This window comes from Pseudorca crassidens, chromosome 12 (genome assembly GCF_039906515.1).
Source record: "Pseudorca crassidens isolate mPseCra1 chromosome 12, mPseCra1.hap1, whole genome shotgun sequence".
Classification (NCBI taxonomy): domain Eukaryota; kingdom Metazoa; phylum Chordata; class Mammalia; order Artiodactyla; family Delphinidae; genus Pseudorca; species Pseudorca crassidens.
The window spans coordinates 53,957,884-53,982,564 of record NC_090307.1 but is presented as its reverse complement, the minus strand read 5'-3'; the positions used below and the strand labels follow the sequence as shown (position 1 = coordinate 53,982,564).

The 24,681-nt window shown below is 37.4% G+C and overlaps 1 pseudogene; it reads right to left on the bottom strand.

Annotated features, from left to right (window-relative positions):
• The window catches only part of LOC137203424 (proteolipid protein 2 pseudogene), a 106,862-nt pseudogene that overhangs the window by 72,028 nt on the left and 10,153 nt on the right, over positions 1–24,681 (bottom strand).

Genomic DNA, 24,681 nt, shown 5'->3' with positions numbered 1-24,681 from the left:
CTCTTCCAAAAGGCAGGTTCAGCAAAAACCCATTAAACTTTTCTTTATTCTCTCCTTTAATCACCCTTACTTCTTGCAATTTCATGTTTATTTGTCATCTATTTTTTATTTTATCATATTAGTCTTTTTTACCTATGTTCTCTTTTATCCTTCTATTTCCCAATAATTTTAAGCCAACATTTAATTGTTTAGTAGTTATAGAATAGGCTCTGCATTTAAAAGAGGACGTCATTTCTCATGCATATCACCTGTAAAAATCACGTGACAGCTACGTCATTGGAACCTATTGAACTTTATAGTTCAGTTTCAATCACTAACCACTGTTAAACCTTATTTAGGCAGCATTTAGCTGTGTGTTAAGAGCTAATTGACTTTTTTTTTATGTCTTTGTATACTGCTTTCCAATGTATATGATCTTTTTAAATGTTAAAGTAGATGGATTAAAATTTGTTGTTGTCACTGTTTTATATGAAAACAGTGTCAATGCACATTTAAATAATGTTCCCAAATGGCAGCCAGTAGGAGCTTCGAACATGGAGAGAAGGTACACCACAGTAATGCTAAACAACAGCAACCACAACAGGCAACAACAAGGGAAACAAGCCCAAGTACTTAAAGCTACCTGAAGTAGCTTTGATTTGTGGAGACTGAGTATACACTCATTTGATTTGAATTTGAAAATGAATCATACTTTGAATCTGACCCCAGCCTCATAGCCCATTCTGCCTTATCTTTGCACAAAGCTCCAGTATTCTAGAAGCAACAGAAGCATAGAAACTGAGAGTAACACAATGACTCACAATTTCTAGGGTTCCTTATGCTGCTAGGCCGTTTCATTCAGACACGACGATCCTTTAGGGAAATGGGTATTGTTATCATAATCGCTCCTTTTCTAGAAACTACAGGTTGTCTATTAAATTCTGACACTTACAGAATCATTTCATGATTTTGGAGGGGACATATGTCCTCACGAGTGTGTCCTAGAGCATTCTTCCTTTCATTCCACAAGTGTGCTGGGATACAGACACACATGGTACAGATGTGAACAAGACACCACAATCTCTGATTTTACAAAAGGATGCAAGGCTGACCCTCATCCCCTTGGAGGGAAACTGTTCCTTCTTTGCTGCAGAATCTAGTCGGAACCGTCTTGATTTATGCTTGCAAGTTTACTGTCAAGATTTTGAACCCTTTGAACCCGCTCAGTTTGTCTCTAATCCTGCTTCCCTAAAACAAAGTTATTTTGATGGTTCATCCTTTTCTTCAAAGAACTCACCTTAGAATGAATAATAATAGTAATAGTCACTGAAAATTAATTAGCACTTACTATATTCCAGGTATTGTACTAAATATCTCTCATGCACTTTCTCATTTAATCCTTAGAACAATTTATGAGGTATATACTGTCATAAATTGTTCCCTATTTTAAAAAAAGAGAAACTGAGAATTGGAAAGAATGCAAAACTTCACCAAGGTTATGCCTAGTAAGTGGTGAAAAATTGACTTCGAATCTGTCTGACTTCAAAGTTCCAATTTTTCTCCTTATTTTCCTATTCTCCACTCTCCGCTCTACTTTAGTTTAAAATTAGCACAGATGCTTTTTTCTGTCATGTGGATCATTAACTGAACTGTTTAATCTGGGATTTTTCATTACTCTGGGGACTATCACTTTCAGTTTTAGCTCTATCCCAGGCCATATTAACCAAATTTGTTGATTGGTTTTAATAAACACCTTTGGTTGTTTATTCACTTAATTAATTTGTGGCAAGGGTATTGTGCTGCCGTTTGGTCACCACCCATCATATCATCTGGCTTCTAGCTTCCAGCTTCTAGTGAAATACAACTTAATGCTTTTTTTCCTGTATTTTTCTCTTGAGGTGAGTAATGAACTCATCCAAATTGAACTTTTGATTCCAGGTTCTCTCTAGTTAATAAGGCAGTTCTCAACAAATTGGCATCTGCCCTGTTAATGACTTACTTGTACAACTGCATCCATTTTACCATTCAAGGCTGCCAGGTTCTCCCCCACCATCGATGTTCTGCCTTCCCATGGTGACAGCCACCAAGGCATATGTTCAACTTGTGTCTAATTTCCTGAGGAGGGAGTGGGGACAGGGATTCTGACAACACCTGAAGAGAATAGAAATAAAAGAGTATTTACTTCTGTAATGGTGACTAAACATTAGAGCTAAATTACTGTTACTTTTTTATAACTAGGTTATTATGACTTATCACTAAATTTGTTTTCTATTTCGAATTCTCCACAATATGAAGGTCTTTATTCTTGAAGTTCCTCAGGCTCTTACAGCACAGGAAACAAGAACAAAATGCTTGATTTTAAGATGCTTTGTAGTGCATTAATCAGCCCTTTTCAAATTTGCTTTAAGCAAAGAGAATTCTTTTGGTGATATTATTTTACCACAAGTTATGCTTGCCATGACTTCCAGTGTTTACATACGGAGAATAAAAAGATGACTCGCCACTCTCCTAGATGCCGCATTTTGCCCATCCACGCATTTACCACAGTGCATCAAAAATAAATACAATTTAACAGCTCAGAAAGTTGATCTTATTTGAAAGAGCTTTTATAATGTTCTAAATGACATTGGACATGGGACGTGTCTGCAGTCATCGGTTATTTCTGCCTGCCCAGAATCATTTCCACTTCTTTGGGTAAACGATGTCCAGATTTTCCTTTGGAATAGTATATCTGAACCTTTCTTGGTGGGCATGGTCTGCATCAACGTGAGACCCTGGCTCTACCGCCTCTTTCCAGTTCAAGGCTTGATCATGCGACCGGGGCCTAATTAATCAGAGTTGCTGTGATTGGTTCAGGAGTGAGTATGTGATCCTCTCCAGGCCAATGAGAGTAAGCCTTGGGTCTTTTCTAAAACAGGGGAGAAAAATATGTCTTCTTTCTGCCCAGTTTACTAAGCCCTTAAGATGTACCTTCCGAGTTGCTTCTGGCCACCTTTGCTAATACTCCCTGAGCTCATTTTCTCAGAGGAAGGCAGGGCCAAGAGATGGAGAGTGACTTGTGATGATGTTGTTTAAACACCTGAGGTCAAGTGTGCTTCTAAACTCTGCTCTACCCATAGCTTCTTTACTTACATTGAGTAAAAAAAAAAATCCCTTTTTCATTTAAGCTAATTTGAATTGGGATTCTGTCACTTGCAACCAAAATAATTCTGACTAATGCAGAGAGTAAAGGTAGAGGGAATCAGGAGAAGTACATGATAGAGTTAACTTGTTCTCCAGGAAATGATAGCCTGCTTGGAAAGGAGAGGGAGGCAGCACATGTAAAAATAAACAGATAGTTAAATGTCAAATTATATGGTGTAGACTCTAAATGCTATATAACAGTAGGAAACACAGAGATCAACTTTCTCTGAAGTCCCTGGGAGAGGAGGTAATGGAGAAGGTAGAAACTGAGTCAGCCTTAAAGGGTAGGTAGGAATTTGAATAAGGGAGAAGGTCAAGGGAGAGAATTCCAGGTAGGAAAAGCCTGAAGGCAAAACACTGAACTGCAAAGGGTGCATTGTTGAGAGTAGGGGATAATAAGGAGGTCAGGCAGACTGGAGTGGAGGTGTGGTGTTAGAGGTCACCAACAGCAAAGCTGCAGAGGTGACTGGGACCAGGTGGTATTGGCCTTGAATACTGAGCAGAAAATTTGTAATTTTGGCGGGGCAGGCATTAGGGAACCACTATATAAATTTGAATGGGTGATTAAATATTAAACAGGAACATTTATCTGGCAATGTTGTGAATGATGGGTAGATTTGGGAATATGGGAGAGACTGAAGTCAGTGTGACTAGGTGTGTAGCCCCGGTAGTGGTTAAATGTTACAGACCTGCCAATTAATTATTATGAGGAGGTCTTTCACTGCCTTGGTTAAAGTTGTTCGTAGGTATTTTATTCTTTTTTATAAGATTATAAATGGGATCGTTTTCTTAATTTCTCTTACTGATAGTTCATTATTAGTGTATAGAAATGCAACAGATTTTTGGATATTGATTTTGTATTCTACAACTTTACTGAATTTGTTTATTAGTTCTAACAGTTATTTGATGGAGTCTTTAGAGTTTTCTGTATGTAATATTAAGTCATCTGCAAATAGTGACAGTTTTACTACTTCCTTTGCAGTTTGGATGCCTTTCTTTCTTTTTCTTGCCTAATTTCTCTGGCTAGAACTTCCAATACTATGTCAAATCAAAGCAGTGGGAATGGGTATCCTTGTCTTGCTCCTGATTTTGGAGGAAAAGCTTTCAGCTTTTCACTTTGGTGTATGATGTTAACTGTGGGCTTGTCTCTTGATTTATTTAAAAATAATTTTGGCTCACAAGAATGATGAGATGAAAAAAGTAAAGCATAATTAAGTTCTTTTTGAAGTCCTCTGTCAACAGTATAGTAACTACGCATTTAAAAAGCCAACTGAAATAAGATATAAGAAAATATTAACACATCAAGCATTTGTACAAAATCAGGATGTTCTAAGGCTTATTAACTAGTTGGCTTTTTTAAAAAAATTAATTAATTAATTTATTTTGGGCTGCTTTGGGTCTTTGTTGCCGCACACGGGCTTTCTCTAGCTGTGGCGAGTCGGGGCTACTCTTTGTTGTGGTGCGCGGGCTGCTCACTGTGGTGGCCTCTCTTGTTTCAGAGCACGGGCTCTAGGCGTGTGGGCTTCAGTAGTTCCGGCACGGGAGCTCAGTAGTTGTGGCTCGCGGGCTTTAGAGCACAGGATCAGTAGTTGTGGCACACGAGCCTAGTTGCTCCACAACATGTGGGATCTTCCCTGACCAGGGCTCGAACCCGTGTCCCCTGCACTGACAGGTGGATTCTTAACCACTGCACCATCAGGGAAGTCCCAATATTTTATTTATTTATTTATTTGGCTGCGTCGGGTCTTTAGTTGTGGTGTGTGGGCTCCAGAGCACGCAGGCTTAGTTGCCCTGTGGCATGTGGGATCTTAGTTCCCAACCAGGGCTCGAACCCACATCCCCTGCATTTGAAGGCGGATTTTTAACCACTGGACCACCAGGGAAGTCCCAATACATTGTTAAAAGCAGGTTTAACTGTTACCTCTGAAATGTCTCCTATCCGTCCCTGCCTTTCAATTTCCACCAATCCTGTTCAAGTTCAGACCCTCATACCTCTGCCCTGGGTTATTGAATTGGGCTCCTCCTTATTTCCTTGCCTTCTTTTTGTTTCTCTTTCCAATTCAACTCATGTATTGCTGCCAGATAATCTTCCTAAACTACAGCTCAGATCATACCAATTCCCTGCTACAAAAAGTTAACAATTTCCCATTGCCTTCCAAAAGCTTTAATGGAGTTTTCAAGGTCATCCAAAGGTATGTCCTCCAGTTCCCTCCGCAGCCTTATTTCTCAGCACATCTTGCTTGCACGGCATACTCCATCAGATCAGATTATGCTTTCCTCCTTGGACAAGAGCATAGCTTTTCTGCCTGTCTGCCTTTACTCACGCAATCCCTTTACCTGGGATACCCACCACACTAATCTCTACCTGCTAAAATTCCCCCATTTCCTTCCAGACCTGACACTAAAAAACGTTTTATTTCCAAATTGTTTATCTCTAAAGCCTGTACTTTCTCTCTCCTCAGGGTTCTCACAGCTTTCTATTCTAACCTCTTAGAGCACATGTCACATTTAGTCTCATACACAATAGCTGAATATCTCTCTTCCCCCACCTTGACAATGAGCAATTTGAGGGACCCGATCTTATTCATGTTTTATCCTCCACAGCACCAGTATAAACTTTACTTTTACTTTTGTCAATATTATGCATGCAGGGACTTCCCTGGTGGTGCAGTGGTTAAGAATCTGCCTGCCAATGCAGGGGACACGGGTTCCATCCCTGGTCCAGGATGATCCCACATGCCTCAGAGCAACTAAGCCCATGTGCCACAACTACTGAGCCTGCGCTCTAGAGCCCGCAAGCCACAACTACTGAGCCCACACGCCACAACTACTGAAGTCCGCGTGCAACTAGAGCCTGTGCTCCGCAACAAGGGAAGCCACCGCAATGAGAAGCCCGCGCACCAAAACGAAGAGTAGCCCCTGCTCGCAGCAACTAGAGAAAGCCCATGCACAGCAATGAAGACCCAATGCAGTCAAAAATTAATTAATTAATTAATTAAAAAATATTTATACACGCATATAGTTGAAAGAGCCAACTAGTTCTATAAGGCTTATTAGGAAAATTAGTTCTCTTCCACTAATTCCCCTGTTATCTAGTAATTTTGCTATTTATCTCTATTTATGTAAATAATAAACTTATACTACTATTTTATGATTTTTTTAGTTTTAGACACTATAATTGGAACTCCATTATGGAGGACAAAGATTTAGCTCTCTGTCACCCTGACTCCTGTGTTCCCACAACATCCTTGCATCCTTCCCATCCCTCCATCCTCCCAATGCAGTTACATTGTAATTTTTGTTAGATCCATATTATACATAAATGTATATAATACATAATTATATAATATATGTAATATAATGTATGTATTATGCAAATACTATTCACAGTCAAGCCATATAGGGAAATTATTATTACTTTTTCTTTTCTGTATCACTCTTTAGTTTCTTTAGGATTAATTATTGTATAGTTTCTTTTGCTTGCTTTGTTTTCTCTATATTTTCACTAATTCAACTCCAAGGTCTCCACTAATTGTCTAAATCTCTTAACACATTTGACATGCAACAGGTGTTCCATAAATTTAATCTTCTTAAGAATCCTTCCCTGAACTTTCTGGCTTGTTGTCATCTATCCTTGATAGCTAGGCATTATCTTGGACTATTTCTTCATCATCATTCTGAGGATTCTGTTTGCCTCTCTACTGTGTTGGATCCTTTGTTTCCTGTACTCTATATCTTGCATGTTTGTGATTTCCCCCTTTGTTTTAATGAAGTACATCCTCTCATAGTTTCCTGAGAAAGAATGCATGGAAGGTGAATCTTTGAGACCCCACATGAATGAAAATGTGTTTACTTGACCTTTCCACTTGATTGATAGTTTAGTTGGATCTAGAATTATCACTTGGAAATAATTTTCCCTCAAAAATTTGAAGGCATTTCTCCATTATCATCTAGATTTCAGTGTTGCTATTGAGAAGTTTAAATCTATTCTGGTTCTTGATTCTTTGTATGTGACCTGTTTTTTTCTCTCCAATAGCTTGTAGAGTCCTCTCTTTACCCCTAATTTTAATAAATTTCACAATGGTATGCTTTGGGGTGAGTATTTTTATTCACAGTGCTGGGCCTTTTCAATTAAAAATTTTGTATTATTCATTTCTAGAAAAAAATTTTAATTATTTCTTTGATGATTTCTGTCCTTCCATTTTCTCTCTTGTCTTTCTGGAACTCGTATTAGATGTGTATGTTGGATGTCTAGGGCTGGTGCTCTAGTTTTCTTAACTTTCCTTTCCAATTTTTCATTCCTGGCTTTTTTGCTCTACTTTCTGGAAGAGTTTCTAAATTTTGTTTTTCAATTTTTCTATTTAGGTTTTCATTTATACCATCACATTTTCATTTTCCAAGAGCTCTCTTTTTATCATCCTGTTCTTTTATATATTCAATATATTCTCTTATCTCTCTGAAGCTATTAATTCTTTGACATTTTCATCTCCATGCATAGTTCTGTTTTCTCCAAGTTTCTTTTTTAGTTTATTTGTTTTGGTTTTTATCTTCATGTCAGAGACTCTTCTCTAATGTCTGGTGGTCCTTAGTTATGAATTCACATTTAAGAGAAGAGCACTAAGATGGCAGGAGTCTGAGCACGTGGGTAGTGCTTCAGTGTAGGATGATCTGACTAGGTCAATCATTTGAGGGGTTTCTCCATCAATACCTTTATGTTTTTCCTCTTGGAGAGGTTTGCTTTCCCCAGAGAAGATCTTCTAATCACCTTCCTAGAGGGTAATGTCCAGACGCTAGAGTTCTCTGAGCTCAATGAGAAAAGAGGGCTTATAGCATTCAGCATGCAATTTACAGATGTTCACTTAATACCTCTGTCTTCAGAATAATTCCCTCACCTACAGCTGTACCTGGTGTGCCTAAGGCCTGGGACTTTCTATTTTACCCTCTGCAAAGAATAAACCTCCACTATTTTGCCAGGTGAGAGAAGACAGTCATCCAGCCATGTGGAATTGAGGAAGAGATCTAAGAATTTAACTGCTTCATAAAGTTTCAACTTAGCTTCCTATTTCGAGCCCCAACTTCCAGCCATTCCTGATGTCACCAATTCCCAAGTCTTTTGGAAGGTCTTTGTAAATTGAGTTACTTCTAGGTTTTCCCCACTGCCAGTTTAGGAATTAGCTTTCTCAGATCTGCTAGGTTAGGTGCCAGATATCCATCTGTTTCCAGCTTCCAGAGTTTTGTTCCTGTTGTTTCCTTTCTGGTCCTTTATGTCCTAATGCATTTCTAGCTTCAAAGAAATCCCTTTATTGTTCTTTTAATAGGGTTTCAATAAGATGCAAAAATAAATGAATGAGCTGAATTTGTCACTTTCACCAATAAGCTGACTTGGTTTGAAATATTCTATTCTTTCTAAAACTATATTGTTTTGTTTTATCTTGTTTTTGCACATAACTGAATGTTGTATTTGGGATTATTTTCCAGCAGTGAACATGCTTCAGTTCATGGTATAAGATAAATTGGTAACCTAACACTATGCCTTTAGCTTGGGTTTAGTCAGAAATTTGGGGACCAAACTGCAACAAAGAAGGGAACACACATCTGGCCCGAGTCCTAAATACATATTTCTAAACTTCCTTAACCTCCAAACCCTAGGATGCATCTGATTAGGTGTGGCTCTAGCTATTCCAAATAAGAAGCTGGTTGTTAAAATCTAGTTAAATCTAGTTAAAATCTCATGGATCACTGGGTATAGCAGCAGAGTGGGATTAGTGAGTGAGGGGACATTTACTTGGCATTTCACATTCTTAGCTGCTTTTTTTGTTTTTTGGCTATGAGTATATATTGCATTTACAAAAATAAGTTCTAATTTCTCCAGATCATTTATTCATTTATAAATATTTTTGAGGGCCAGCTGTGTGCCAGGAACTTGGTAACAAAACAGGTAAAAAGCTCATTCCCTTGGGGAGTTTATATTCTAGTGGATAACAAACACTTACGTAGCATTAATTATGAGTCAGGCACTATTTCAGCCCTTTAAACATAGTACTTTATTTAATGAAACCCCACTTTTTTATACAGCTTTACTAAGCTATAATCCACATACATACAATTTACCCACTTAAAGTGTTCAGCTCAATGGCTTTTAATATATTTAGAGTTGTGAATCCATCACCACAATCCATTTTAGAACATCTTCATCACTCCATAAACTGCACACCCCCTATCTGTCATTCCCTAGTCTTTTTATCCCACCAGCCCTAAGGCAATCACTAGTATACTGTATGTCCTATAGAGTTGCCTGTTCTAGACATTTCATATAAATGGAGTCATAAATATACGGTTCTTTGTGACTGGCTCCTTTCACTTCATATAATGTTTTTGAGGTTCATCCATGTTGTAGCATATATCAGTACTTAATTCCTTTTTATTGCCAAATAATATTCTGTTGTATGGTTATGCCTCATCTTGTTTATCCATTCATCAGTTCATGGACACTTGGTTGGATTGCTTCTACTTTTTGTCTACTATGAATAATGCTGTCATGAACTTTCATATAAAAGTTTTTATGCAGATGTACATTTTCATTTCTCTTTGGTATATATCTGGGAGTAGAATTGCTAGGTCATATGGTAATTCTATCTTTAAATGTCTGAAGAACTACCAGACTGTTTTCCAAAATGGTTGTACCATTTTACATTCTCACCAGCAGTATAATTTCTCCACATCCTTACCAACACTTGTTATTGTCCATCTTTTTAATTATAGCCATGTTAGTGGATGTAAAGTAGTATCGTATGTGGTTTTGATTTGCATTTTTATGATGGCAAATGATACTGAATATCTTTTCATGTGCTTTTTGCCCATTTGTATATCTTCTCTGGAGAAATGTCTGTTCAAATCATCAGCCAATTTTTCAATGGGTTATTTATCTTTTTGTTATTGAGTTGTAAGAATTCTTTATCTATTTTAGATACAAGTCCCTTATCAGATATATAATTTGTACATATTTTCTCCCATTCTGTGGGGTTTTTTCACTTTCTTGATTTTGTCCTTTGAAGAAAAAAAGTTTTTACTTTTGATGAACTCCAATTTAGCTATTTTTCCTTTTGTTTCTTGTGCTTTTGCTGTAATCCATCCCCATTTTAAAGGTAGGAAAACTGGAGCTCAAATTTGCCTAATGTCATAGAATGAGTAAGTATGGGAGCTGGAATTCAAACCCAAGAAGTCTGGTTCCAAGATTCTATACACTTAATTGCTTCACTATGTTGCCTATTACGAGTATGATTTCTCCCAGTTTATTTCATAATTTTAGAGATAACTACTTTAATTGGAATTCTAAAATTCTGTTTATGTCTTGTAGATGTCTACTGTAAGGAAGTCATCATGAATGAAATAACAAGACATTCTTGTTTTATCTTTTCAAGTTGTTTTTATCATAAGAGCAATTTAATTCTCAACAGAGTTTGTGATAAAAAAGTAAAATTAAATGTGACGGCTGCTGAATATTTCAGTTTGCTATAATTTATAATTTGTTTATTATATAGATAGATAAGCATGACCCAACTCTACTTATTTGTCCAGCCTTATCTCCTGCTAACCTCCAACCACATTAATTGCCTTCTCTATTCCTAAAGTAATCTGTTCCTGCTACCCTTACCTTTAACTCCTATACGCTTCAGGCCTCAGCCTAAATTATCAATTTCTCAAGAAATTTGTCACTGCTTCTCTAAGTTAGACTTTCCTAATATATGCTTTCATAGCTCTCTATATTTTTCTTTGATGACACATACTATAATTGTAATCATGTTTTTCTTTGTATGTCTGTCTCCACCAGCACATTTAAACTTGACAGGCATCTTAATTACTTGTGCACCATTTTATCCCCAACAACTAAAAAAGGGCCTTGCACATAGTGACCACTTTGTTTTTATTTGTTAATCAACTATATGCACACAACTAATAACTTTAAAGCTAATAAGCCAAATTATTGGCCTGACTCTGCCAACTGGGAAATGGAAAATTGAGCAAATTTATTTACAGACCACTAAAATAATAGTATATTAAAGGTAGTTTTTAAAAAAGGTAATAACCCAGTGATTGAAAGTGTATTTGTTTATATATGTTCTGCCAATCAAGAATTGGGCATCTTAAGGAATTAACAAAATGATGTTTTCTGAAACTGGAATGGACAACCTACCTCCTTTGCCTCAGATCCCATCCCGCTTTCAATGTTCACTTGCTGTCCCATTTTCTTCACAAAGTCTTCTTTTATGACTGAAACTCCCTATGACTTTTCCCCCTTCACTGAATTTCTGTTGCATTTAAAGTCTAAGGTCTCCAAGTCAGCACTGGATCATATATAATGCCTTGTACTGTTCACAATTGTTTTCTTTTAATTTAAATATTTATTTATTTATTTGGTTGGTTGGTTGTGCCAAGTCCTTAGTTGTGGCATGCGAACTCTTAGTTACAGCATGCATGTGGGATCTAGTTCCCTGGCCAGGGATTGAATCCGGGATGCCAGCTTTGGGAGCATGGAGTCTTAACCACTGTGCCACCAGGGAAGTCCCCCACAGTTGTTTTCAATGTTAGTCTTATCACACTTTATTAGATTGTAAATCCATTGAAGAGAGGAACCATACTTTTATTCATCTTCTATACCCCACAGTGCCTATAGCAGTGCTGAAAACATGCTGTCTATACAATCAACACACATTGGTTTGTTTGTAGGCAAAAACAATGAGTTAATCTAACAGTATTGGTCCATATCAATCAAAGATGTATACATAGCAAAAGTTGTATTGATAATTCCTGGGAACAGTGGAAAATCTCACTTTGTGGCTACTGGGTTTGTTTAAACCCTTTTAGTACAGAGTTTGTCCTCTAACAAAATTCGGGCTGGATCATCAGTGACAGGGAGGGATAGGGAGTTTCCTTTCTTCCTTTTCAACTTTTTTAGGGTTTTGCCATAAAACAGGCTAAAACATAATTAGAACTATCCACACTCTGGGATCAGCTTCTCTTTGAGAAAGACAATTTAATTGAATGTCAGAAAAGCAGCTGCTTTGTACTTGTGGGGAATGTATTTAATTAATCTGAAGCCAAGCAAATAGAAACAAAACCAGGCTTCCATTTTATTATTGAGTAAGGCCCATTTGATCTCCAAATAGATTTGGGGCATGACATGTACTTGTCCTGCTGATTTGATAAGCTTCTCCCTGATCCACTGGAATGTTGGTAGGTTCAAGCAGTGTCTTATGAGCAAAGGCAGCCTAGCTTACCACGGACCCCTAGACAATACTGCCAAGAGGGAATTGCTAGCCATACAAGCTGAGAAAGAGGGAGTTCTGAAGGTAGAAAGAAGGTGAAAGGCTGGGTTCCTTTTCCAATCTTTTAGGCTGATTATTTCCCCCTATTCCATGCAACTAGTCTTTTGTGAGTCATTCAAAAGTATTTCTTGAGAAACTATCATGTGTCTAAGGTAACTCAGAAGAAAAGTAAGAATTAGTTCTAGCATTCTAGGAGCTTGCAATCTGTTTAGGGTGATAAGATATACACATGGGCCAGGTAAGTAACAATAGATGATATAATTTGATTACATACTGATCAGAAAAAGGCAAAATCACTGAATGGGAGTTGTCAGGGAAGACTTTGCAGGGTGGCTGGAAACCCTACTGAAATTTGAAAGAGATATGTACAGTGATATTTTCGTAGCTAGGTCATTAACAGGTAACTTACCCTCCCCCCAAATTTAATTTACCTCAGATGCCTAGTTACTTGATTTACAGAAACCAATTTAAGAGCCAGGGAAGACTGGAGTATGTAGGATTTTTTACCAAGGGTCTAGCTGCAGAAACCAAGGCAAGTCTAGATTGTTTTTGCCTATGATTACTGATAGTGCAAAGCAAAGTTTCAATAGGAAGAAATAATTGCAGTTGCAAACTTAAAGAACATGTTCATTTTCTTCCTCAGGTAATCCAAACCAAATTGTAGTTATGGGTAAATCTGTATGATACTAGAACACTGAAATTGTGCCAAGTACATAATTGAAGCCCAATAATTTTTTTGGTATTAATTTTATAGTCTCTTGATTCTCTAGTGTTTCTCCAAAGATACTGCCTTAGAGACAATTTTTTTGTGCTTAAATTTATCTATTAAATGGGCTCTGTTTGATATATGGTGGAAAATTACCTGATTAAAATAATAGTTAAGTCTGAGAAAAGTTATCTTTCAATTAAATGAGGCCTGAATGTTTATTTGTGAGTTTGCCATCTGATAATTGCCGGAGAGTTTTTTTTTACATAAAAGAGACCAAAAAAAAAAAAAGATGCCAAGTCACGTTTGTTTGTTTCAAGAATCTGCAAACACTCACTTTTATGGTAGAAAAAATTCACCCTACACTGAGATGTCATAGCCTCTGAGGTTTTGTAAGACCCCTGCTGATTGACCCTACCCTTGACCTTAGCTCCAAAGCCCAACTCCATTCTGGCATGTTGATGTAGAGAATTTATTTATGTTAACAATAGGGAGTCAGAATTCCAGGAATATTCTTACAAAAAGCTCCAAGATGTATTTACCAAATCTTCAAGCCTACATGACTGGGAGGCCTCCACTAACACACAAAGTGGATTCTAGTGAATGGTTGCTATCAAGGGCTATGTGGATGTGGTTCAGCTCTAAGCAGTAGGACCTATAGGGGTGTGAGAGAGTTCCACTAGAAATGGCCTTTTTGATCGTCAAGGAAAAAAATGAAAATAGGAGATAATAGCAGATTTAATAGCAGATTCTTTTTGATAAAGTAGGGGGGGTGCAATCCTATAAGTAATTCAGGTAACATTTATCAAAGCAGGGAGGCAGTCTTAGGGCCAATTCTCCATTTGACCTACCTGCCTCTATCTGATGATTCCTATTCTTTCTCATGAATCCTGCTGATTTTATAGGATTGTAAAGTGCAATTTACTATGCATTTTTACTTTTTAAAACACTTTACTTTTTAAATTTGAATTGAACAACATGCTCATTAAACATTTGTAAAATGCTAAAAAATACAAAAGGGAAAAATTAAAATTACCCATATGATGCTGGCTAAACACATCTACTAGTAATAATTTAGTAAATTAGTTTTCTTGGTGGGGGAGGAGCAATCTCTTTTTATATACAATTTTCTCATGCTTTTAAAATATACTACTTTTTATAAAAATTTTCCTTATTATTCAATACATTTTCCTAAGATTTTATTATAAAAATTGTGAAGCATAAGAAGAGTCAAAAACATTTTACTATGAACACCCATGTTCTCATTGCTTAGATTCATAAATATTATAGTTAATATTTTACTATAGGGACTTCTGGGGCTGCACAGTGGTTAAGACTCTGTGCTCCCAATGCAGGGGGCCCAGGTTCGATCCCTGGTCTGGGAGCTAGATCCCACATGCATACTGCAATTAAGAGTTCACATGCCACAACTAAGGAGCCCGCCTGCTGCAACTAAGGAGGACATGTGCCTCAATTAAGGAGGCTGTGAGCCACAACTAAGGAGTCTGCTGGCTGCAACTAAGGAGCACACCTGCTGCAATTAACCTGGTGCAACCAAATAAATAGATAATAAATAAAATATTTTAAAACTATTAATATTAATATTAAAATATAAAATATTTTAATATATTTTAAAATATTAAAAAAATAAATATTTTAAAAATATATGCTTTGTCGCATATCTAGCTCTCTATTCATCCATCAATCATCTTATTTTTGATGTATTTCAAAGTAAGCTTATAGATATTAATTTCATGAACAGTCCTTGGAGTGAAATATTATTTTCTTTTAAATTATTTCCCTATTATTGACTGCTCAATTCTCATTTTCCACTATTTTATATAAAACTTCATAGGAAGGATACACTTCTGTGGTTTAATAGTAGTTTCTGGCTGGAGTAGAAGAGTAAGACTGAGAAGATAGATACGGACCATATTGTGGAAGGCTTTGAATGCCAAGGAAATTATAGCAAAATGTAGTGTAACAGCTGTATTCTTGGAATCAAATAGATCAGACAATTATTAGGTAATTGACCCTGGGAAAAAGTATTAAACGTCTCTGAGGCTCTGTTTCCTCATCTGTCAAGTGACAAGAGTATTATTTGTCTTATGGGTAGTTGTGAGGGTTAAGTAACATGTATGCACTCTATCTGTATTTCATGAACAGAAGATTTCCCAAAACAATAGTTTCATGAAAATTTCAGAAAAGGACTTCCCTGGTGGCGCAGTGGTTGAGAGTCCGCCTGCCGATGCAGGGGACGCGGGTTCGGGCCCCGGTCTGGGAGGATCCCACATGCCGCAGAGCGGCTGGGCCCGTGAGCCATGGCCTCTGGGCCTGCGCGTCCGGAGCCTGTGCTCTGCAATGGGAGAGGCCACGGCAGTGACAGGCCCGCGTACCGCAAAAAGAAAAAAAAAAAATTCCTTGGAGGCTTTACAGTAATAGTACAGAAACATGATCAGACCTGGATTGTAGGTAGCTTAATCTTGTAGAATTATGTGTGATGGATAAGAGTAAGGGAGAAAATGTTACAGAGAGGTAGATTTGATTCAATTTAACATTTACTGAGTATGTATGAAATGCAGAGCACTATGCTAGATGCCTTGGAAATACAGAGCAGAGTGAGATCTTGACAGTTACCATAAAGGCTTGTAATGGATAAAACAATTATGCAAACGAGCTATGAAACTGAGCAGAATTCATCTATCCATCCAATGAATATTTATTTTTCTCTTGTCCTACACCAGGCATAGTTCTAGGCGCTGAAGACAAAGCATGGAAAAAAACAGACAAAAATCCTTGCCCTCATTAGCACACATTCTAGTGGAGAAGACCTATAATGTACAAATAAATAATAAAATACAGATAATAAGTACTTGAAGAAAAGCAAAGCAATGTGAAGGGATAAAGCCATGTAAATAGCAGTGATGAGGGTGCTATTTTAGATAGCTTCTGAGAATGTGCTGTTTAAGCAGAGAACTGAAAAACTTTTAAGAAGTAAAATGTGTTACTTTCTGAGGGAACAGATTTCTAGGTAGAGTCAGCTGAAATGGCAAAGACCAGAGGCAGGAGTGGGCTTGGAGGAACACCAGGGAGGGGAATAAATGTGATTGGAATGGAGAGAGAAAGAGGGAACGTGGTAGGAAGTCAGGTTGGAGAGATCGGCCGGGCTCAGGTAGGGCCATTGAGGCCTTGGTAAGGAGATTTGCTCTTATTCTGAGTAAGTGGGGAACCAGTTGGGGGTTTTGATAGGGGAGTGATGTGATCTGTCTCAAATTTTAAAAGATGATCCCCTTGACAGCTCTGTGGAGTACAGCCTGGAGAGGGGGCTGTCGCGGGGAGAGGGCAAGTCAGTGAAAACTAGGAGGCTGCTGCAAATGTCCAGGGTCTCAGAACAAGGTGGTAACAGTGCAGAGAGTAAGAAGTAGTCAGACTTGGGCATATTATTAAGGCAGGGTCAAGAATATTTCTTGACAGATTGAATGAGCGGTGTGAAAGAATGAGAAAAGTCAAGGATGACTCCAGATCTTGACATGGGGTGACACGAGTGCTTTAATTAATAGAAAAATGAGCAAAGAGTTATGGTAGCACATAGGACAAGCAGTTACTTTTGACTGGGGTTATGGAGAAAGAGTAGATGAGCACTGAAGCGTGAATAGCCTTGCTGTACTAAACAGGTACCCAGGGTGCAAAATTTAGGGAGGCTCTCACTCCCAGGGTGGTGGAAATGCAGGGTTGGCACCTGAAAGTGATGCTTCCTTACACTTTGTACCCTAGGGCCTTGTTTGCCTCACCCTTAGTGCCGGCTCTGGTACTCGAAGAAGAGGTAAATGAGCACTTAGGCTGAAGAAATGGCAGGAGCAAAGACAGGAGACATAAGAGGCTTGCTAAAAGATGGCTAAAATTCTCTGGACAAGAAGAGTTAAAAGTGTTGGGAAACCAGAGAAGCTTCTAGGCTGTTATGCCTAGGCAGCTCCCTATCCTCTCCTGTTTTTGTGTGTGGGAGGGGCGGAGGCCCCAAGGGTAGCCTTCTTGTCTTTCCTTTTTTATGTTGCCATTGTCCTTGCATTCTTTGTCATTTTCTTTAACAAGACTGGCTTTATTCCAAGCCAGACTGGCTTTATTCCAAGACTTGGAAATTCCAAGTCTTGGAATTTCCATAAATTCCTTCTTCCTCAGATGCCCAAAGGCAAACAACCTGTTCCTTAGGTTTTTTTTTTTTTTTAATAAATTTATTTATTTATTTAGGGCTGCATTGGGTCTTCGTTGCTGTGCGTGGGCTTTCTCTAGTTGCGGCGAGTGGGGGCTACTCTTCGTTGCGGTGCGCAGACTTCTCATTGTGGTGACTTCTCTTGCTGCGGAGCACGGGCTCTAGGCGCCAGGCTTTAATAGCTGCGGCATGTGGACTCAATAGTTGTGGTGCACGGGCTTAGTTGCTCTATGGCATGTGGGATCTTCCCGGACCAGAGATCGAACCTGTGTCCTCTGCATTGGCAGGCAGATTCTTAATCACTGCGCCACCAGGGAAGTCCCTGTTCCTTACGTTTTATGGAGTTTACTGTTAGTCACTAAAGAATCTAATAAATATAGAGAAATCACAAAGCTAAAAATTCCTAATATACAGAATATGAAAAAAGCTCATACAACTTAATACCAAAAAAATGAACAATCCGATTTTAAAATGTGCAAGGGATCTGAGTATAAACATTTTCCCCAAGAATACATACAGATTGCCAAAAGGTACATGAAAAGATGCTCAACATCACTAATCAGGGGAATGAAAATCAAAACCACAATGAGATACTACCTCACACCTGTTAGAATGGCTATTATCAAAAAAGATAAGAGATAACAAATGCTGGCATGGATGTGGAGATAAGTGTACTCATGGTGGCAATGCGAATTGGTATAACCACTATGGAAAACAGTATGGAAGTTCCTCAAAAAATTAAAAATACATGGTCCAACATATGGTCCAACAATTCCACTTCAGGGTATTTATCTGAACAAGATGAAATTACTAACTTCAAAAAATATATACATCTTCACATCATTGCAGCATTATTTACAATAGCCAAGATATGGAAACAATATGTGTCCATCAACAGTTGAATGGATTAAGAAAATGTGATCTATATTTATATAAAATGGAATATTATTCAGCCAAAAGAAGGAAATCTTGCCATTCGTAACAACAGGGATGGACCTTGAGGGCATTACGCTAAATGGAATAAGTCAGCCGGAGAAAGACAAATACCATACGATCTCACTTCTATGTGGAATCTAAAAACAGAACCAAGGGAATTCCCTGGTGGTCCAGGGATTACGACTCTGTGCTTCCATTGCGGGGGCCATGGGTTCAATCTCCCATCAGGGAACTAAGATTCTGCAAGCCGTGCGGCGCAGCCAATAAATAAATACAAAACCAAAACAACAACAACAAAAAACCACCCCAAAAACCAAAAGAACAAGCTCATGGATACAGAAAACAGATTGGTGGTTGCCACGGCGGGGGTTTAGGGAGTGGATGAAATGGGTGAAGGGAGTCAAAAGGTACCAACTTCCAGTTATAAAATAAATGTGCTATAATGTACAGTATGGCAACTATAGTTAATAATACTCTATTGCATAGTTGAAAGTTGCTAAGAGATTAGATCTTAAAAGTTCTCTTCACAAGAAAGATTTCTGTAACTATACGTGGTGACATATGTTAACTAGACTTACTGTGGTGATCATTTCACAATATATACAAATATTGAATCATTATGTTGTCATTACGTTTCAATCATTACTTGAAACTAATATAATGTTGTCAATTGTACCTCAGAATAATTGTATTGATGAAAAACAAGAAAAAGGAAAGAGAAATTCCTTAAAGTTTTTAACAGCCTTAATTATGACTTCATGCCTGAGATAGTTGTAAATATGAATCCTCTTGAGAAACCTCTGTATTAATTTGCTCAGGCCATAACAAAGTAACACAAATTGGGTGGCTTAAACAACAGAAATTTATTGTGTCATAGTTTTGGAGACTGGAAGCCCAAGATCAAGGTGTCAGCAGGCTTGCTCCTTCTGAGGGCTGTTAGGGAAAATCTCTTCTATGCCTCTCTCCTGGCTTCTGATGGTTTGCTGACAATTTTTAGTGTTCTATGACTTGTAGATGTCTTCCCCAATCTTGCCTTTATCTTCACATGGTGTTCTCCCTGTGTGCATGTCTGTGTCCAAATTTCCTTTTTTATAAGAACTTCAGTCTTATTGAAGTGGCCCACCCCACTTCAGTCTGACCTCATCTTAACTAATCGCATCTACAATAACCCTATTTCCAAACAAGGTCACATTCTGAGGTACAGGTGTTAGAACTTCAAAATATTAATTTTGGGAGGACAAAATTCAACCCATAACAATCTCCCTCTGCAGTGTTTTATTCCTGAAGGTAGATGGTCAAATCTCTTCTCCTTTAACATTTAAGCCTTAAGATCCCAACAGGCTAATTTTGCATCTTTTCTTAAGGACAAAGAGAAGCCATCAAAATGTTCTTAGAGGCACAGTAGACTCTGGAAACAGATTGCCTGGGTTCATGTATCTTAGATATACCACATATTGACAGTGGTACCAGGGAAAAATCTTTTAGCCTATTTGTTCCTCAGTTTCCTTTTATATAAAATGACGATAATAATAGTACTCAACACATAAAGTTTTATCAATTAAATTAGTTTAAAGAGCTTAGAAGAGTGTCTAGCCTATCTTGAGCACTATGTAAAAATTGCCATACATATATATTTTGAACAGGGGAGGGATATGTGTAGATTTTTATTTTTAAACACCACTCTGGTTTCTGTGGAGAAGACTGGATTGCAGGCAGGCCTGAGTGAATGCAAAGCTAGCCAAACTTCTGATGGAATGGTCCAGGAGAAGGATGCTGCTGACTGCTAGACTGGGATGGGTACAGGAAGATGGAGAGAAATAGACTGATTCAAAACCAATTTAATAGTAAAACAGAAAGTTTTAAAAAAATCCCACCAGGGTAGAATGTTAGTTTTCAGTTAGTCTCTGTATTTTTTTTAAAAAAAATTTATTTTTTAACATCTTTATTGGAGTATAATTGCTTTACAATGGTGTGTTAGTTTCTGCTTTATAACAAAGTGAATCAGCTATACATATACGTATATCCCCATATATCCTCCCTCTTGCGTCTCCCTCCCACCCTCCCTGTCCCACCCCTCTAGGCAGTCACAAAGCACTGAGCTGATCTCCCTGTGCTATGCGGCTGCTTCCCACTAGCTATCTATTTTGGTAGTATATATAAGTCCATGCCACTCTCTCACTTCGTCCCATCTTACCCTTCCCCCTCCCCGTGTCCTCAAGTCCATTCTCTATGTCTCTGTCTTTATTCCTGTCCTGCCCCTAGGTTCTTCATAACCATATTTTTTTCTTTAGATTCCATATATATGTGTTACCATATGGTATTTGTTTTTCTCTATCTGACTTACTTCACTCTGTATTTTTGATTACTCATTTCTGATGACCTCCAAACTGAATGATACTCAGATCACTGGGCATCTGACTCATCCTGGGGATCCCCTCACAGTTCTGAACTAGAAGGAGAAAGTCGAAAAGGAAAAGTGAGGATTTCTTGGCACAAACATGGTTGAGAAAGAATATGTAGTATTTGCCCACTGGTTGAAGGTGGTAGAGAAGGGAATGTGAAGAAACTAACTTATAACTATGACTTTTGAACCTGATTTGGCCAGCAAGATGGTCATGTCAGTGAAAAATGTATAATCAAGAGAACTAGGCTTGAGAAAAGGGATTAAAGTCAGCTTTTGACATCTTGAGTTCAAGGCCCTATGTTGAGTTTAAGAAAGTGGCAAACATCTAACCACCCGTTAGAGATGTGGACCTCCCTCTGAAGAGAGTAGATGAGCTAGAAAAGAGGAGATGATAGAAGATATGAAAGTGGATGAAATTGTCAAAGAAATAAATGTAGAGAGAAATTTCAGAGGAGTTATCAAAGAGTTATCAAAGAACCAGACAAGAAAGAGTAAAAATATAACCAAGAAAATAACAGATCAAAAAAAAAAAAGTAGAAGACAGTGTTAAGAGGGAAGAAATAGTGAAATGTTTTAAGTACTGCCTTGAAGTTGAAAAGAATGGGAACTAAGAGAAGGCTATTGGATACGGCAGTTAGAGGATGGCAAGTCTTTGTTAATTGATGATATGAGACAGATCTAAAGGATTTAAATAGTGTGTGAGCACATGAGAAGTCAATGGTAGAATGTTAGGTTTAAAATGACAGGATAGTAGAAAACACAGGGAAAAATTTGTCGCATATATGGAGGTGTGATAAGCAATGTAGGAAATTCAGATCAGTGGAGGAAAACACTATTCAATAAATGGTGCTGAGATTATTGGCTATCCATATGGAAAAAATAAAATTGGAGTCTTACTTCATATTTGTAAAGAATTTAATTTTATCTGGAGAACTTAAATGTGAAAGGAAAAGCTTAAAATTTTTTCTAAAATGTAGGGAAATGTCTTTAAGACTTTGGAATAGGGAAAGATTTAAACAACTATAAACTATGAGAAGTAAAAGATTGATAAACACAAGTTCAAATTAAGAACTTCTGCTCATCAAAAGACACCATAGAGAGTGAAAATACAGGATGCAAAACTGAGAAAGGTACTTTCAACACAGACATACATATTTCAAGAAATTAATTTATGTGATCGTGGGAGCCAGCAAGTCTTAAATCTATAGGGTAGACCAGCAAGCTGAAAACTCTCAGGGAGGAGCTAATTCTGCCATTTTGAGGCAGGATTTCTTCTTTAGGTAAACCTCATTTTTGCTCTTAGGGCCTTTCAACTGATTTGATGAGGCCCATCCATATTATCAAGAGTAATCTCCTTAACTTAAAGTAAATTGACTGTAGATGTTAACTACATCTGCAAAATACCTTCACAGCAACACTTAGTGTTTGATTAAGTAACTGGGTACTCTAGCCTAGCTAGGTTGACACATAAACTAAACATCGCAGTCACGATCCCAAGCCACACATTATGAAATGTGCTTGCCAAATGCTGTTAAAGCTGCGGGCCATGAGAAAGAGGGTGCTTAAGAGTTCAATAGGAGCCTCCTCATGCTCTGGGTGAGACGGTCAGGGACTTGAAAACATGTTCAAGATTATTATTATTTTTTTAAATTCAAATATAGTTGGTTTACAGTGTTGTGTTAGTTTCTAGGGTACAACAAAGTGATTCGGATATATATATATATATATCTGATATATATATATATCCTTTTTCAGATTCTTTTCCATTATAGGTTATTACAAGACATTGAATATTGTTCCCTGTGCTATATAGTAAGACCTTGTTGTTTACAAGATGCTTTTATTAAATGTTTATTTATTTATTTTCTTATTAGTCATCCATTTTATACACATCAGTGTATACATGTCAATCCCAATCTCCCAATTCATCACACCACAAGCCCCACCCCCTGCTGCTTTCCCCCCTTGGTGTCCATACGTTTGTTCTCTATATCTGTGTCTCAATTTCTGCCCTGCAAACCAGTTCATCTGTACCATTTTTTAGGTTCCACATATATGCGTTAATATACGATATCTGTTTTTCTCTTTCTGCCTTACTTCACTCTGTATGACAGTCTCTAGATCCATCCACGTCTCTACAAATGACCAAATTTTGTTCCTTTTTATGGCTGAGTAATATTCCATTGTGTATATGTACCACATCTTCTTTATCCATTTGTCTGTCATTGGGCATTTAGGTTGCTTCCATGACCTGGCTATAGTAAATAGTGCTGCAATGAACATTGGGGTGCATGTGCCTTTTTGAATTACAGCTTTCCCTGGGTATATGCCCATTAGTGGGATTGCTGGGTCATATGGTAATTCTATTTTTAGTTCTTTAAGGAACCTCCATACTGTTCTCCATAGTGGCTGTATCAATTTACATTCCCACCAGCAGCAAGAGGGTTCCCTTTTCTCCACACCCTCTCCAGCATTTGTTGGTTGTAGATTTTCTGATGATGCCCATTCTAAATGGTGTGAGGTGATACCTCATTGTAGTTTTGATTTGCATTTCTCTAATAATTAGTGATGTTGAGCAGTTTTTCAAGTGCTTCTTGGCCATTTGTATGTCTTCTTTGGAGAAATGTCTATTTAGGTCTTCTGCCCATTTTTGGATTGGGTTATTTGTTTTTTTAATATTGAGCTGCATGAGCTGTTTATATATTTTGGAGATTATTCCTTTGTCAGTTGATTCATTTGCAAATATTTTCTCCCATTCTGAGGGTTGTCTTTTCGTCTTATGGTTTCCTTTGCTGTGCAAAAGCTTTTAAGTTTCATTAGGTCCCATTTGTTTATTTTTGTTTTTATTTCCATTACTCTAGGAGGTGGATCAAAAAATATCTTGCTGTGATTTATGTCAAAGAGTATTCTTCCTATGTTTTCCTCTAAGAGTTTTATAGTGCTACAAGATGCTTTTAACAGAATGTGGATTGGACTTCAGTAAAAGCTGAGAATGTTCCTATAGAAACCAAATTATATGTCACAGAACATCTGAGGGAAGTGGAGCTGAATAAGTAATGTAAGCATGTCATTTAAAAAAAATTGAAATATAGGTGATTTATAATGTTTCAGGTGTACAACAGTGATTCAGTTATATATATATATATATATATATATATATTCTTTATCAGATTCTTTTACAAGATATTGAATATAGTTCCCTGTGCTCTACAGTAGGCCCTTGTTTATTTATTTTACATATCATAGTGTGTATCTGTTAATCCCAAATTCTTAATTTATCTCTCCCCTCTTTCCCTTAAGTTTGGTAACCATAAGTTTGTTTTCTATGTCTGTGAGTCTGTTTCTGTTTTGTAAATAAGTTCTTTTGTATCATATTTTAGTTTCCACATATAAGTGAAATCATATGGTATTTGTCTTTGTCTGACTTCATTTAGTATGATAATCTCTAGGTCCATCCATGTTGCTGCAAATGGCATTATTTCATTTTTTTATGGCTAATATTCCATAAACATGCATTTTTGTCATTAACAACCTAGTCTCTAGGCCAAGGGAGACTGTCAGAAGATGGAAGGAGAGGAGGAACTTATGTCTAGATCACAGGGAAATTAGCCTGTGATACAGAAGCTTCACTGTGCATAACACTATCTCCTTAAAGGTCAAAAGCTAAAAGGAGACATGCCTGTGGGAAAAGGACATATCAAATTTGGTGAGAGTGTATTAAAAACAACAAAAAATCCAAACAGCTGGGACTGTCCAAATTCATTTTATCTTTTTTTAAAAATTAATTAATTAATTTTTAAAAAACTTTTCCTAATTATTCCACTCTGCACTGTTCTTCAGCAAACAAAGGTAACTTCAAACAAAGACAAGCAATGATAAGAAAATATCAGCATGGAACATGTGTGTGTATTAAAAAAAACTGGAAAGTAATAAATAAATA